Source organism: Oryctolagus cuniculus, chromosome 2 (genome assembly GCF_051225735.1).
Source record: "Oryctolagus cuniculus isolate XC-2025 breed Fujian yellow rabbit chromosome 2, ASM5122573v1, whole genome shotgun sequence".
Classification (NCBI taxonomy): domain Eukaryota; kingdom Metazoa; phylum Chordata; class Mammalia; order Lagomorpha; family Leporidae; genus Oryctolagus; species Oryctolagus cuniculus.
The window spans coordinates 160,719,888-160,733,940 of record NC_142868.1 but is presented as its reverse complement, the minus strand read 5'-3'; the positions used below and the strand labels follow the sequence as shown (position 1 = coordinate 160,733,940).

Genomic DNA, 14,053 nt, shown 5'->3' with positions numbered 1-14,053 from the left:
AGTGCACCCCTGGGAAACAGCAGATGATGGCCCAAGTACTTGGGTCCCTTCCACCCACCTGGGAGACCTGGATTGTATTCTGAAATTCTAGCTCTGGCCTGGCCCAGATCTGCCTATCTCTCTCTCTCTCTTCCCTGTCCCTCAAGTAACATGAAAATAAATAAAGGCAAACATTTGGCACAGCAGTTCAGACACCACTTGGGATAACCATGGAACCATACAGTGAGGGCTGCCTGTTACCCAGATGCTTGAATTTGCTTCAAGAAGGAATTCAGGAGTGAGTAGAACAGCAAACAGCAGCTAACATGTTAGAAAGCAAAAGTATACACTCTGCAGCTGAGTGGGGCCTACTTGGAGGGGAGTGGCCCTGTTTAACATTATATGGGTTATTTAACAAAAGAGGAGGCACATTCCAATAAGGGGGAGGAACACTTGTTAGAGACAGGAGCCAGTCAGTTCAGCTGAGCTAGTAAGGGACAGAGGGGCCTACGTGCAAATAGGCACCTCTTATAAAGATGAGGAATGGAGACTAAAGACAAGGAGCTGAGACTGGAAGTTAAGTAGCAGGGAGGAATGGGAGATAAGGACCTGGGACCTGAGACTAAGGAGATGAGAGTAATGAGAGATAAGGAAAGAGGCGGAGATCACAGCAGGATGGGAGAACACTGTACAATTCGCTTGAAAGTCGCCTGTGTTGAAACTTGCCCATAGCCCTGAAGGATGTAAGAGTCCAGACCCCTCCTCTCGGCGGCGGCCTGCTCAGGAGACTCCTCTCATTGCACTGTGGGAGCTTTTCCTTGGTTTCAATAAATTTTGCTCACTCTTCTTTGTCCGTGTTCTCATTCTTCATGGGCATGGGGAACGAACCCAATAGCCTGCATTGTGCTCAAGTTCTTTCTGAGAAGTAGGCGTATATTTCCAGCATCCAGCTACCCCACCCCTTTTGGTTCCTTACATGGTCCCGTGCTTCTTGTCATGGCAGCGGTAGGTGTGTCACTCAGCACGTTTATGTGACAATGCGTGTACAATGGAGTGGTAGGTCCACGTGGTCAGCCTTGGTCCCCCATCTGGGATGAGCCTGGGCCAGGCAAGGCATCTGTTTATCTTCAGAGCAAGGGGAACTAAACCCCTCTATTGCAGGCCTTGAGATGGTAGGAACTTTTATTTCCAGGTGGCTCAACTGCTTCTTCAGCCTCCACACCCACACCCACATCCGATACTGGAATACAGTATAGAAGCAACAGCATAAAGAGAAACAAAGAGGTGGATCCCCAGCTCCTTGAAGCTGTCACTCCTTTCCCGGAAATAACATGAGCATTCTGCCTGGATGCTAACATAACATTTATCCAACCCCACTAGGGGCCGAACAACACTTAGGGCTGCCCTGTCTGTGGAGAAGCCTGCTTTTTCCCACTTTAATAAAACCCCTTGTTTTTGAAGCAGGAGTGGGTCGGCGGTCGTGGTCTTGTGAGGATGCAGCATGATGGCATGGACAGGAAGGGGGAGTGAACACTGTGCAAACTTGAAAGCAGAGAAGTATACCTGGCAGACCTGCACGCATCTCAGGAGAGAACGGAGAGCCCAGCTGCATGCAGACTGGAGCTTTTCTGGATTTGGGTCTGGAGCCTCTGTTCTCTCTGCCCCCCTCCCTGAGTGAGATGTCGCTGGGTGGAGGGCTTCCTGGGTGAGGAACTCCTGAAATTCCTCCCAGCACTTCATAACTAACAGCCCCCCTGGGGTAGGGTGGGGAAGACTCCCCTAAGCTGCCCCTGGGAGATAGCTGGGACCATACATTGATTTACTCCCCAAATGACTGCAACAGCCATGTCTTGGCCAGGCCAAAGCTAGGAATCAGGAACTCCATTCAGGCACCCAAATGGGTGAGAAGGGCCCAAGTGAAGTCAGAGAGTAGATTATTAATTTTTTCCTAGGCTCTTGCCTTGTACCTAGAGGAGCATTCTAAGTATGTACTTGTATAAGGTACACAAAGTGATAAAATTTTATTTAAAAGATGAGAAAGCAAACACACACACACACACACACACAGGAACATGAGTTGCTCCACACAGAGAAACACCCATCATGAGTGGGCAGTGGGCCCAGGAAGAGAAAGGGGAGGGGGAGGGGAAACAGAGCACCCAGGACCTCCTCCAGTCACGGTCTCTGGCAGAAGAGAGATCTCTCCCCAGTTACTGACCTCTTTTTGAGGTGTGGGAGGGCTCTACAGGCCTGAAGCCACCTGGGAATTTTTTTTAAAAAAAGATTTATTTATTTATATTTGAAAGTCAGAGTTACAAAGAGAGAGGAGAGGCAGAGAGAGAGAGAGAGAGAGAGAGGTCTTCCACCTGCTGGTTAACTCCTCAACTGGTGCAATGGCCAGAGTTGTGCTGATCCAAAGCCAGGAGCCAGGAGCTTCTTTCAGGTCTCCCATGTGGGTGCAAGGCCCCCAAGGACATGGGCTATCTTCTACTGCTTTCCCAGGCCACAGCAGAGAGCTAGATTGGAAGTGGAGCAGCAGAGACACTAATGGGTGCCCATATGGGATGCTGGCACTGCAGGTGACAGCTTTATCCCCTATGCCACAGCGCCAGCCCCACCACCTGCACTTTTTAGCATACCTTAATAAAATTCCACATGCAACTCAATATACATATTTTCATGGTGTCTTCCCGTTAGATCCCAGATGAAGCAGATGAATCTCAGGAAAGGGGCATTTTGATCAATAAGAAGGAAAACAAAATTACACAATGGGTTTGTGTGTGTGTTGGAGGGTGGCTTGTGACTTCCAGCTCAGTTACACTAAACTAGCTGGCTGCCTATCCCATATCACCAGCACTTCAGCCTCATATGCTTCCTCCCAGAATGTATTAGCAGGTAGCTGGCTTAGAAGCACAATAGCTGGAACTTGAACCAGGCACTCTGAGATGGGTTGCAGGCATCCAGAGCAGCTGCTAAACCCACTGCACTACAATGCCCATCCTCTTCATTGAAATATTGAATGGTTTGCTCAGATTTCCACTGCTGAGAATTTTGTCTATGGTGACAAGAAACCAGAGATGTGAGAAACAGACCCCTACTGTCCCAACTCCCATTTGGGTGACCTCCAGGAACATAAATCTTTCATGGTCTTCCTCACTCAACATGCCTAAAGCTGACAGTCTGTCTGAGCCCTGTTTCTGCAAGCAACCACCAGGGTGGCTTATTTTGAAGGGAAAATTTAAATGTTCTCTTTTTCCTGTGAAGGTTTGATTATTTTAGCCCCTAAAATAAATTGACAATTGATTGGCCAACAGTAGAAAAGCCACAACAAACTTAATAATACGAGCAAGCGCAAGAGTCATACAAAATTTGAAACTCAGAGAAGGGGCCAGGTGGTTGAAACTTAAATATCCTCCACACAGGACAAGGGAAGGTCGGGGGCATAGACAATTTTAGAGAGGTAGTAAATGATTTTTAGAGGCATGAATGAGCCCAAGAACAGACAATAACTGTAATAAAGTTCCTCTGAACTTGATACCAAGTTGTACTGCACCCTTTGCCAGGTTTCCCTCATACCCCAAATTTAGAAAGCTCCTTTTTAAAAAAAATTTTTTTTTTTGACAGGCAGAGTGGACAGTGAGAGAGAGAGAGAGACAGAGAGAAAGGTCTTCCTTTTGCCGTTGGTTCACTCTCCAATGGCTGCCGTGGCCGGCGCACCGCGCTGATCTGATGGCAGGAGCCAGGTACTTATCCTGGTCTCCCATGGGGTGCAGGGCCCAAGTACTTGGGCCATCCTCCACTGCACTCCCTGGCCACAGCAGAGAGCTGGCCTGGAAGAGGGGCAACCGGGACAGAATCCGGCGCCCTGACCGGGACTAGAACCCGGTGTGCCGGCACCGCAAGGCAGAGGATTAGCCTAGTGAGCCGCGGCACCAGCAGAAAGCTCCTTTTATGTTTCCCTGTTCTTTTCCTTCAAGTCTCTCCATATTATGCTTTAGCAATAGGCTCCCTCTAAGCAGGGCTACTGGGAATATCATGGTGCTGATCCAAGCCACTCTACTAAGAACCTGTCTGATTGGTTATTTTGCATACCAGCTCCTCTCTTCCATGAAAACTTTCCGCAGACTCCTGACCACTACTCCTGACTCTTCACGCGCCCTCCTGCAATATACTTCTCTCCACAAGAGACGATGGCTGCAGGGCCAAACATTTGGCACAGCAGTTAAGCTGCTGCTTGTGATGGCCACATCCTGTATCAGAGTGCCTGTGTTCAAATCCCAGAACTACTTCTGGTTCCAGCTTCCTGTTATTGCACACCCTGTAAGACAGTAGTGATGGCTCAAGTATGTGGGTCCCTGTCATCCAGGTAGGAAACCTAGATTGAATTCTGAAAGCCTGGCTGTTGTGGGCACTAGGGAAGTGAACCAGCAGATAGACAATCTCTGTCTTTGTCTCTCTACCTGTCGAATAAAAATAAATATTTTTTAAAAGACATGGCTTTGGTATTTGGCCTTCTGCTACACATGGGCAGACAGACTTTATATGTAACTGGTCTAGAGTATGGCATTTGATTTTCAGTCTCTTTTTCTGTGATATGAAATGAAATTTCAGCAAGAAGATTGAAGACAAGAGTTCTCTTCTTTGGTGGATCCCAAACTCAGGTAGATCAGGGAGTATCAGGACAGCCCTGTGCTTTGGGAGATAAAGGAGATCAAGAGACAGGAGTATTGGGAGAGGTCAGAGAGATCTGAGTCTGCTTCTTCAGTTCACCGTGTCAGAGCACCAGACTTAGAGTACCATTTCCTGAGCCCCAATAAGAGAAAATCATTATGTCTCTCTGAACCTAATTTTCTCATTTTAAAATGAGAGAAATAAAAAGAAGAAAGTAAAAGTGTCCTGAGGTCCACCAGCTGGTGATAATTCCTTTTCCTATCCTCATAAGCACCTTTCTAAAAACCTGCCTCTGCACACACATAGACGCAGTGAATTCTGAGTAAATAAGGTCGTTCTCTATGTGCTTTTCTCTAACCTGCATTTCATACAGTAGCGTCTTGTGGCCCTCTTTCCATGACAGTCATACAGACCATCACTAGGAGTGAATGCAATGGGATCTACCTTATTTGCTTATGCCATCCCCTATTAATGGACTTTTAAGTGATTTCAAATTTTCATCTACTGTAAAGCATATAGTAATAAACATCCTTGTGTAACTCCTAAATAAATAAATAAATAAAATGAGAACAGGAAACTCCATCGCTTCTGGATTCAATAAAAGGGCAGAAAGCTCCAAAGCGGGAGAGATTGCTAAGAGAGGCTGAACGCTCGTTAAACTCTCTCCAAATCGTGGCAATGGAGCTATTTTCGGATGAGATCAGGTTCTCATGCATGTTGCATGGTGTGGGATGGTTTTCTGGTTCAACCTTTCTCAAGTACACTGTCACCTAATCCCTGACCAGGATGGTTGCCCCGATAGAGTAACAACTTCCCACACCAGCACTGGCTATTTTGAGATTGCTCAGCCTCCACTCTATGACTGGCCTTCCAAGAAATGTGACATAGGAGGTCTATGCATCTTTGACTTGGGGAAGAGAGTCCTTCTAGTCTATTGTGTGTGGGATTTCTCCTGCACCTTCTATTCAAGTATCCATTGAGTAATTTCATTCTTTGAGTTTCTAGTTTGTGCTATGAATGGAGAATACAATGGTGAACAAAAATAGGCAGGACCCCACCATCAACAAGCTTACAGTCTGTTGGGGGATAAGATGTTAATCAAAGAACCGCATTCATGGCTATGCAACCAGTGCTGTAAAGGAGAAGTATACGATGCCATGAGTGCCTCGAGAAGGTGCTCGTAGAACTGAGTTCTGGTCAAATAAATAAATAAATAAATAAGAAAGAACTGAGTTCTGAAGGGTGAGTGCCACAGGGCAGAAAAAGCATTCCCGGCAGAGGGAGGAGCATGAGCACAGCTCTGTGGCCAGAGGAATCATGAAACGGAAAGGGAGCCAGTGCAGCAGAGCCCACAAACCAAGGGCTGCCAGGGAGGAGGGACTTTCCTTCTAGCCTCTTATATTCTATGTTTGGGGTGCTGTGGATTAAACCAACAAAGGATGGATGAACAGAAAAAAAAAACACCTCTCCCTATGCATACAGGAGCTTATGAAAGAAGTATCTGCTCAAATGCTTGAAGTCAGAGGTTTATATGACTAACTTTGTAGGGAAGGGAGTGAAAAGGTCTCTACTGGACATCAAATGGGTTTCTTTTTTGATTTTTTATTTGTTTTTATTTATTTTAAAGGCAGAATAACAGAAAGAGAGAAAGAATCACTCTCCAAATGTTACAACAACCAGACTGGAGCCAACCAGACTGGAGCCTCCGGATCTCCCGCGTGGGTGGCAGGGACCTAAGTCCTCGAGCCTTCATTCCGATTCCAGAAAGCTGGAATCAGAAGCAGAGGCAGGACTTGATCCCAAGAACTCTGAAATAGGATGTGGCCGTCCCAAGCAGCTGCTTAACCTGCTGTCTCACAATGCCCAGCCCCAAAATGGGTTTTCTTTGGAAGGAAAAATGGGTTTCTAGGACAAACAGAAGCTAAGAAGGTTTGAGATGATGCCGTTCGTGCAGGTATGAGCTCAATGGCTGTGAAACCCCCTTTGGAGGAGGGATTTATGTTCGCTCATTCATCATCTCCTTCCTGGACGTAACAGCTCCCTCAAAGAGGCAAGTTACAGCTGTCTCATTTCCCAGCAGTTTCTGCTTTTAGTCAGATACAGGAAGTTCCAAGAAGTCTTCTTTCTGTATCCATTGAATCCCAAACATCTTGACCTTAAAATAATCTTCATACCAACTCTGCTGAGCACCCACAGGGGGCTGATGCAAGGTGATGGCAGAGCGGGATCAGGGGCTGGATCGTGGACACAGCTGGTAGCTCCATCCTTTCCCTAAGAACAACGGAAAGAACTGAAAGGTTTTAAGGAGGAAACAGCAAGATTAGATTTGTATTTGTTGAACTTGGGATACACTTGAGAACTCTCAAGAGCTGATGATAATTAAGCAAGTGGATGTGCCGGTCAGGAGCTCACAGGAGAGCCCTAAGGATCTAGATATGCGTCACCTACATGCAGACGGTAACTGTAGACCAGTGTGTGGATGAGAGTACCCAAGCGCAAATGTACAGGAACATGATGCTCCTTTCTAGCCACTTACAAATTTTTTAAAAAGAAAAAAAAAAAGACAGAAAGAAAGAAGAGGGGGTTGTAAGGGGGGGATGGCAGGAAACCAGTTAATTTCCATTTTTACAAAGAATCTCTATGGGGCCTGCATTGTAACATAATGGTCAAGCTGCTGCCAGTTCCAGTCCTGGCTCCTCCACTTCCAACCCAGCTTCCTGGCAATGTGCCAGGAAAAGCAGCAGAAGATGGTCCTTGGGCCCCTGCACCCATGTGGGAGACCCGGATGAAGCCCTCAGCCTGGCCCAGCCCCAGCTGTTGCAGCCATCTGGAGAGCAAACCAGTGGATAGAAGATCTCTCTCTCTTTATTTCTCCCTCTCTCTGTAACTCTGCCTTTCAAATAAATAAAATAAATCTTAAAAAGTAAAAAATAAAAACAAAGAGATCTCTATGAAGTTATCATTGTATTATTTACCTCATTTCCTTGCAACTCCAGCCTTGGATTAGTCTCCTCTTCTGCCAAAAATCCCTTGGGGTAGGTATTTGGTACCTGCATTCCCATATCTGAGTCTGGCTCTGCTTCCAATTCCTGCTTCCTGCTAATGTGCATCCTGGGAGGCGGCACGTGGTGGCTCAAGTACTTGGGTCCCTTCCACCACCCTCGTGGAAGACCCAAATTGCTGATGGAGTTCCAGGCTCCTGGCTTCAGCCTGGCCCAGTCCTGATTGTTGCAGGCATTTGGGCAATGATTACTCTTTCTCTCTTTTTTTTTATTTTAAGATTTATTTATTTTTTATTTGAAAGGCAGAGCTACAGAGAGGCAGAGGCAGAGAGAGTCTTCCATCGTTGGTTCACTCCCCAAATGACTGCAATGGCTGGAGCTGCACTAATCCAAAGCCAGGAGCTTCTTCCAGGTCTCCCTCATGGGTGCAGGGGCCCAAGCACTTGGGCCATCCTCTACTGCTTTCCCAGGCCATAGCAGAGAGCTGGATCAGAAGTGGAGCAGCCAGACTCGAACTTGTGCCCATATAGGATGCTGGCACTGCCGACGGCAGTTTTACCTACTACGCTGCCTCACTCTTTCTCTTTTTAAAAAAATCCCTACCTTGACTGTTTTTTTATATTTTATTTATGTATTTGAGAGTTACAGTTACAGACAGTAAGAGGGAGATACAGAGAAAAAGTTTTCCATCCGCTGGTTCACTACCCAAATGGCTGCAATGGCCGGAGCTGCGGTGATCCGAAGCCAGGAGCCAGGAGCTTCTTCCAGGTCTCCCACATGGGTGTAGGGGCCCAAAGACTTGGCCAGCTTCTACTGCTTTCCCAGGCCATAGCAGAGAGCTGATTGGGAAGAGGAGCAGCTGGGACTAGAACCGATGCTCACATAGGCGTATTAACCTACTGCGCCACAGCACCGGCCCCTACCTTGGCTATTTTAAGAAACTCAAATGGAAACCAAAATTCCTTGAAAATATCAAGTATTATAACATTGCTGTTATCATTTATGTGGGCAATGAATTTATTAATTTTTAAATCCAGGTTCTTGCCCCCTGCTCAGACAGAAATGCTAAGCGGAGATTAATATCATCTCAAATAGGAGCAGAGTTAATTTGGCAGGGAGGGAATAAATGAACATTCATTCTTATGCAAGTGCGGGCTGCCCCACACTGAGAAATGCCCAACACGAGTGGGCCAAAGAATTGCTTGTAAACCTATAATCAGGAAGGGGCCTTCTAGCTCCATAGCACACAAGAGCCCGGTATGTCCAAGTGCATTCCACAGTAGAAAGAGCGCAAAGCAAGGCCCATGGCAGAGAGAGCTCTTGCCCCCTTCCACCTGTTTTCATAAGGAAGTGGGTGATACCTCCATCCAATACACAATGAGGCAGGGTCTTAGCATGTGTCCTGGTTCTGGATGCAACAGATGCATCCTGGGAAGGCAGGCGTACCAAAATGACAGTTAAGGAGTTCATCACACCTAGCTAATTCGCTGCCTATTTATCTGACACCATCATCATCATCACTAATGTTATCATATTGTTGTCTGAGAAGGGAAAGGGAAGCATTTACTCACCTATGTGGCAGACTCTGTGCGCACCAATCTGAATCATTCATCCTCACTACAACCATAACAGGGCAGGTGTGTCTCCCATCTTCCAGCTGAGAAGCTGAACTGTGGCTCAGCAGAGTGAAGAAACTGCTGAAGTCTCCTAAAGAGGGATGCAGTGGAGGTGAGAGTCACACCCACAGCTGACGCTGCGACCCATGTTTTTCCTTTTAAAAATGTTTTTCTCTTTGACCCTGTAATCTCACTCTACCACACACAGGAAAACAGATCTGTCAGCTCCAACAATCCAATAAATTTCTATGTTAGAGAAATTTGGTTGTTCTCTCTCTCTCTCTCCTGATTTCTTGGGAGGTTTGGTAATATGGAACTTTAGTACGAGGGGCTCCATTCTGATTTCTTTCTTTTTTTTTTAAACAGATGAGGTCCACTCCTGTTTGGAATCCTGTCCTGATTTTTTTTTTAAGATGTATTAATTTATTTGAAAGGCAGAGTTATGGGGGAGGTCAGGGGTGGTGGGGAGATCTTCCATCTGCTGGTTTACTCCCCAAATAGCTGAAATGGCCAGGGCTCAGCCAGGTTGAAGGCAGGAGCCAGGAGCTTCTTCCAGGTCTCACACATGTGTGGCAGAGGCCCAAGCACATGGGCCATCCTCTGCTGGCTTTCCAGAAGCATTAGCAGGGAACTGGATTGCAAGTGGAGCAGCCAGGACAAGAATAGGCACCCAGATGGGATACCAGCATGGTAAGCAGTGGCTTAACCTGCTATGCTACAACATTAATTTGAAAGGCAGAGTGAAAGAGAGGAAGAGACACAGAAAGAGATCTCAAAATCTGCTGGTTCACTCCCCAGATGGCTGCAGTGGCCAGTACCAGACACATTAGCAAGAAGGTAGATCAGAAGCAGAGCAGCTGGGACTCAAACCAGCACTCCAATACAGGAAGCTGGCATTACAAGCCATGGCTTAACCTGCTGTGCCACACGTTGGTGCCTCCAGGTTTATTTTTTGGTCTATTCTGCTGGGGCCTAGTGCAGAAGCTTAGTCTGAAACAATGGTCTCCCATAATTTTTAAACAACAGCAAGAAAAAACTTTGGACAGTGTGGGTGTGTAGTTATTCAACAAGTCCCTACTGAGGGCCTTTAGCATTGTAGAGGATTACAGGTGCACTAAACTCCAGTTCCTGCCCTCGTGTTGCTGACAATGAAGATACCATACAACTGCCATCCAATGGGCATTGCAATTAAGAAACAGCTCATATGGCTTCAAGGACAGTCAGCCAGATTACAGCGACAAGGCAGTTGAAGACAGATTCACAGGAGAGGAAATTCTTGAGATCTGAAGGAAAGTCTGGGTTCAGATGGGTGCAGAGGAGAACATTTTGGGCAGAGACAACCACGTGGATGAAGAGACAAAGGCACAGAGGTCAAAACTCAGAAGGTAGGTTCAGAAATATGTACAGGACCTGCCTGAGAGGAGCAGAGGTACATGTTGGGCAACAGTAGCTGGGTATGTGTGTTAGTGGTATAAAATTCAGGGTACTGACACCAAGCCAACTTGCCCCAGGCTTTCTCAACTGGCACCATTACCATTTTGGACTAGATCCTTCTTTGTGTGTGAGGCAGAGGTAGGGAGGACAGGGGAACCTCCCACACACCGTAGGAAGTTTAGTAGCATCTCTGGTTTCTACCTACTAAGAACAAATTGCTCCCCTAAAAAGTCTACAAAGCATTCAACACCTATTCACACCTGTCTGAGGAGTGACCAGACAGGACCACAACCTTGTCCACCAGGTCAGTTGGACCTGGGTGAGGCGCACATAGGGTCTGTTTCATCTCTGCATCTGGAGCAACATTGTGTCTACACCTTCCTTATCTAGTCCCAGAAATGGTCTTAGTATGCATCAGCGGCCTCTTTTCAGAGACACTCTGAAGATGTTTACAACCAATCACATTCTAAAGAAAGTCTCCACCTGCAGGAAACTTCCCTCACTTACCCAAGCCCACCTTTCGGGCAAGCCAATGCGCATTCACTGGGTAATGGTATTGAAAAATTGCTGTCATGAAATACATAAATTCTGACCAGAATCTAACCACTTTATAAAACACTTCCAAAAGCTTACTAAAAGTCACTGGACTTGTATCTCCCGGGCCTAAATCTTTCATATTCTGCCCTGAATAAACCCAATATGAACCTTTGTACAGAGCCTGGTTATTTCTGTAGACACTGCTGAATACCCCACCCCAAGTTGTAACACAAAAAAATGACATTGCCAGGGCTGGCATTATGGCATAATAGGTTAAGCTGCTGCCTGTGATCTGGATCGAGTACCAGCTGCTCCACTTCCAATCTAGCTCCCTGTTAATGCTCCTGAGAAAGCAGCTGAAGATGGCCCAACTCTTTGCGGCCCTTGACCCATGTGAAAGACCCAGATGCAGCTCCTGGCTCCTGGCTTTGGCCTGGCCCAAACCCTGGCTGTTGTACCATTTGGGGAGTAAAGCAGAGGATGGAAGATCTGTTCATCTCCTCCCAACCCCTCATAATTCTACCTTTCAAATAAATAAAATACATTTTTTTTATTTTTTGACAGGCAGAGTGGACAGTGAGAGAGAGAGACAGAGAGAAAGGTCTTCCTTTTGCAGTTGGTTCACCCTCCAATGGCCGCCGCGACTGGCACGCTGCAGCCAGCGCACCGCGCTGATCCGATGGCAGGAGCCAGGTGCTTCTCCTGGTCTCCCATGGGGTGCAGGACCCAAGGACCTGGGCCATCCTCCACTGCACTCCCGGGCCACAGCAGAAAGCTGGCCTGGAAGAGGGGCAACCAGGACAGAATCCAGTGCCCCGACCAGGACTAGAACCCAGGGTGTCAATGCTGCAGGCAGAGGATTAGCCTAGTGAGCCGCGGCGCCGGCCAAATAAATAAAATACATTTTTAAAAAATGACATTGCCAAATGTCCCTTGGGTTGCTCCCTGGGTTGAGAGGCACTGGGTTAAGGTATTGTGAGTATGTGTATGATATTCTTCTGGGTTGACAGACAGGTGAACTTTGTTCCTCTATACGCCATCCTGGCTGCCGTGCTCATTGGCCTACTATTGTAGGCTGGCTGATCCCGGTTCTTGTCTCTGGCACAAGAAGGAATCCAAGGAGGAGACATAAAGAAAGGCCAGCAGGCAAAGTGAAAGGACACACTCAGGCAAACTCAGGAGATCTGCCTTCAGCAGGGTTCAGGGCTGTCCCTATGATCTGGAGGCATAGGAGATGGTGTCTTGGGTGGGACTTAATTAAATATTCAAAGTGGGTGGAGTTTGGGGCAGGGCTTGAGTACCACTCATTTTCTTGCTCTTTTTTTTTTGGTCAGGGCATCAGGTGCCTGATGGGAGTGGGAGTGTCAGTCATGGTGATTTTATTACATTGGCATCATAATGACCTAACAGTCATTGCAGAGACACAGCCTGGCAAAATCACAAAAGCTGCGGTTTTCCACTACATGAACAAAGGGTTTGGGGAGTGCACAAAAGTGGGCTTTGGGCAGTGCACAGAAGTGGGTGGTTTTGGGTGCTGCAGGGAAGAGGAGGGTGGTTTGAGCAGCACGGGCAGGGTTGTCACATGGGCTGGGGATGGCAGGGCAGCAGCAGCAAGGCAGTGGTGTGGGGGGGTGCTGACAAACCTCTTGCCAGTGCTGCCTCCCACCTCCATCCCTCTGAGCTGCAGTGGGACTCGAGGGCACAGTTGTGGGCAGTGCCCTTACTCACCACCGCCAACTTCAACATGCCTGGAAAAATGCCACAGTGGAGAAGAATAGGTAACAGGCAGCATGCCGACAGCTGACCGGGTAGGCTGGCGTCTGAGTGCAGATAAAACCCCTGAACAAAGACATAAATGAAAGCAAATGGAAAGCTCTGAAGCAATGAAATACTCCCATCAAGAATGATGGGAAAATGTTCCAGCTCCTTCTGAACACCGAGTCCGTTAGCAATAGAACAACACATCGTGATTGAACCAAAGTTGGGCAGAGACCATGCTAGCCAACTAGACCTGGCACCGGGCCAACAGCAGCCCCTGATCAGTGCCAGCTGGGATGTTTCGAGGACTGCCTTTTTGCCCTCTGTGCCGGGCAGGCTGTTGATACAAGAGCCCTGTGAAAATGTTTACCATCATTCTGGCTTTTCCTAATTAGAGTTTCTGGAACCACAAACTTTTCTCAGGGTCTTTGACTTGGAGAATGGAATGTCAAGGGCAGTGTTGGAACAGAGCTTGGGTGCAGCTGAGTGACCTTGCAAAGCCAAGGTTTCCATCCCCTGCAGGCCTTGCCACAACCTGTTCCCTTTTGTCTAGAAAGAAAGGCTCATGAAATATCCATGGGGAGGCCCAGGAGTCTTCCAAAATTTCCTGTGTCTGGCACAGCAGTGAAGCCACTGCTTGGGGACACCATATTCCGTATCAGAATGTGCCTTGTGTTCAGGTGCTGGCTCTGTTCCTGATTCCAGCTTCCTACTAGTGCACAGCCCGGGAGGCAGCAGGCAATGGAAGTCCAAGTGTTTGAGTCCCTGCCAGTAATATAGGAGATCTGTATTGAATGCCAGGCTTCTGGCTTCTACTTGGCCTAGGCCTGGTCACTGGGGGCATGTGAGGAGTGAACCAGCAAGCAGATGGAAAATCTCTCTCTACCTTCTAAATAAAATAAATGTAAATGTCCTATAACCGAGGTGTTTAGAAGGCCAAACCTCTGAGGCAATGATCCCTAGCATCTAGTGAGTATTTACCACCCAGTCCCGCCACGGGTGAGGAAGCCGAGGCTTGTTGGCGATAGCTGATCTGCAAAGGACACAGAGATGTCA

General features: G+C 47.4%; 1 long non-coding RNA gene across 4 annotated transcripts in view; it reads right to left on the bottom strand.

The window, feature by feature from the left end:
* Window positions 1–6,236: 6,236 nt before the first annotated feature.
* The window catches only part of LOC149128108 (uncharacterized), a 38,003-nt gene continuing 30,186 nt past the window's right edge, over window positions 6,237–14,053 (bottom strand). For all 4 annotated transcript variants that reach the window (XR_016230395.1, XR_016230394.1, XR_016230393.1 and 1 more), the window contains 3 exons: window positions 12,968–13,078; window positions 9,224–9,359; window positions 6,237–6,921 (listed from right to left, as the gene is read on the bottom strand). This is a non-coding gene — a long non-coding RNA (uncharacterized LOC149128108). The remainder of the gene's footprint in view (window positions 6,922–9,223; window positions 9,360–12,967; window positions 13,079–14,053) is intronic.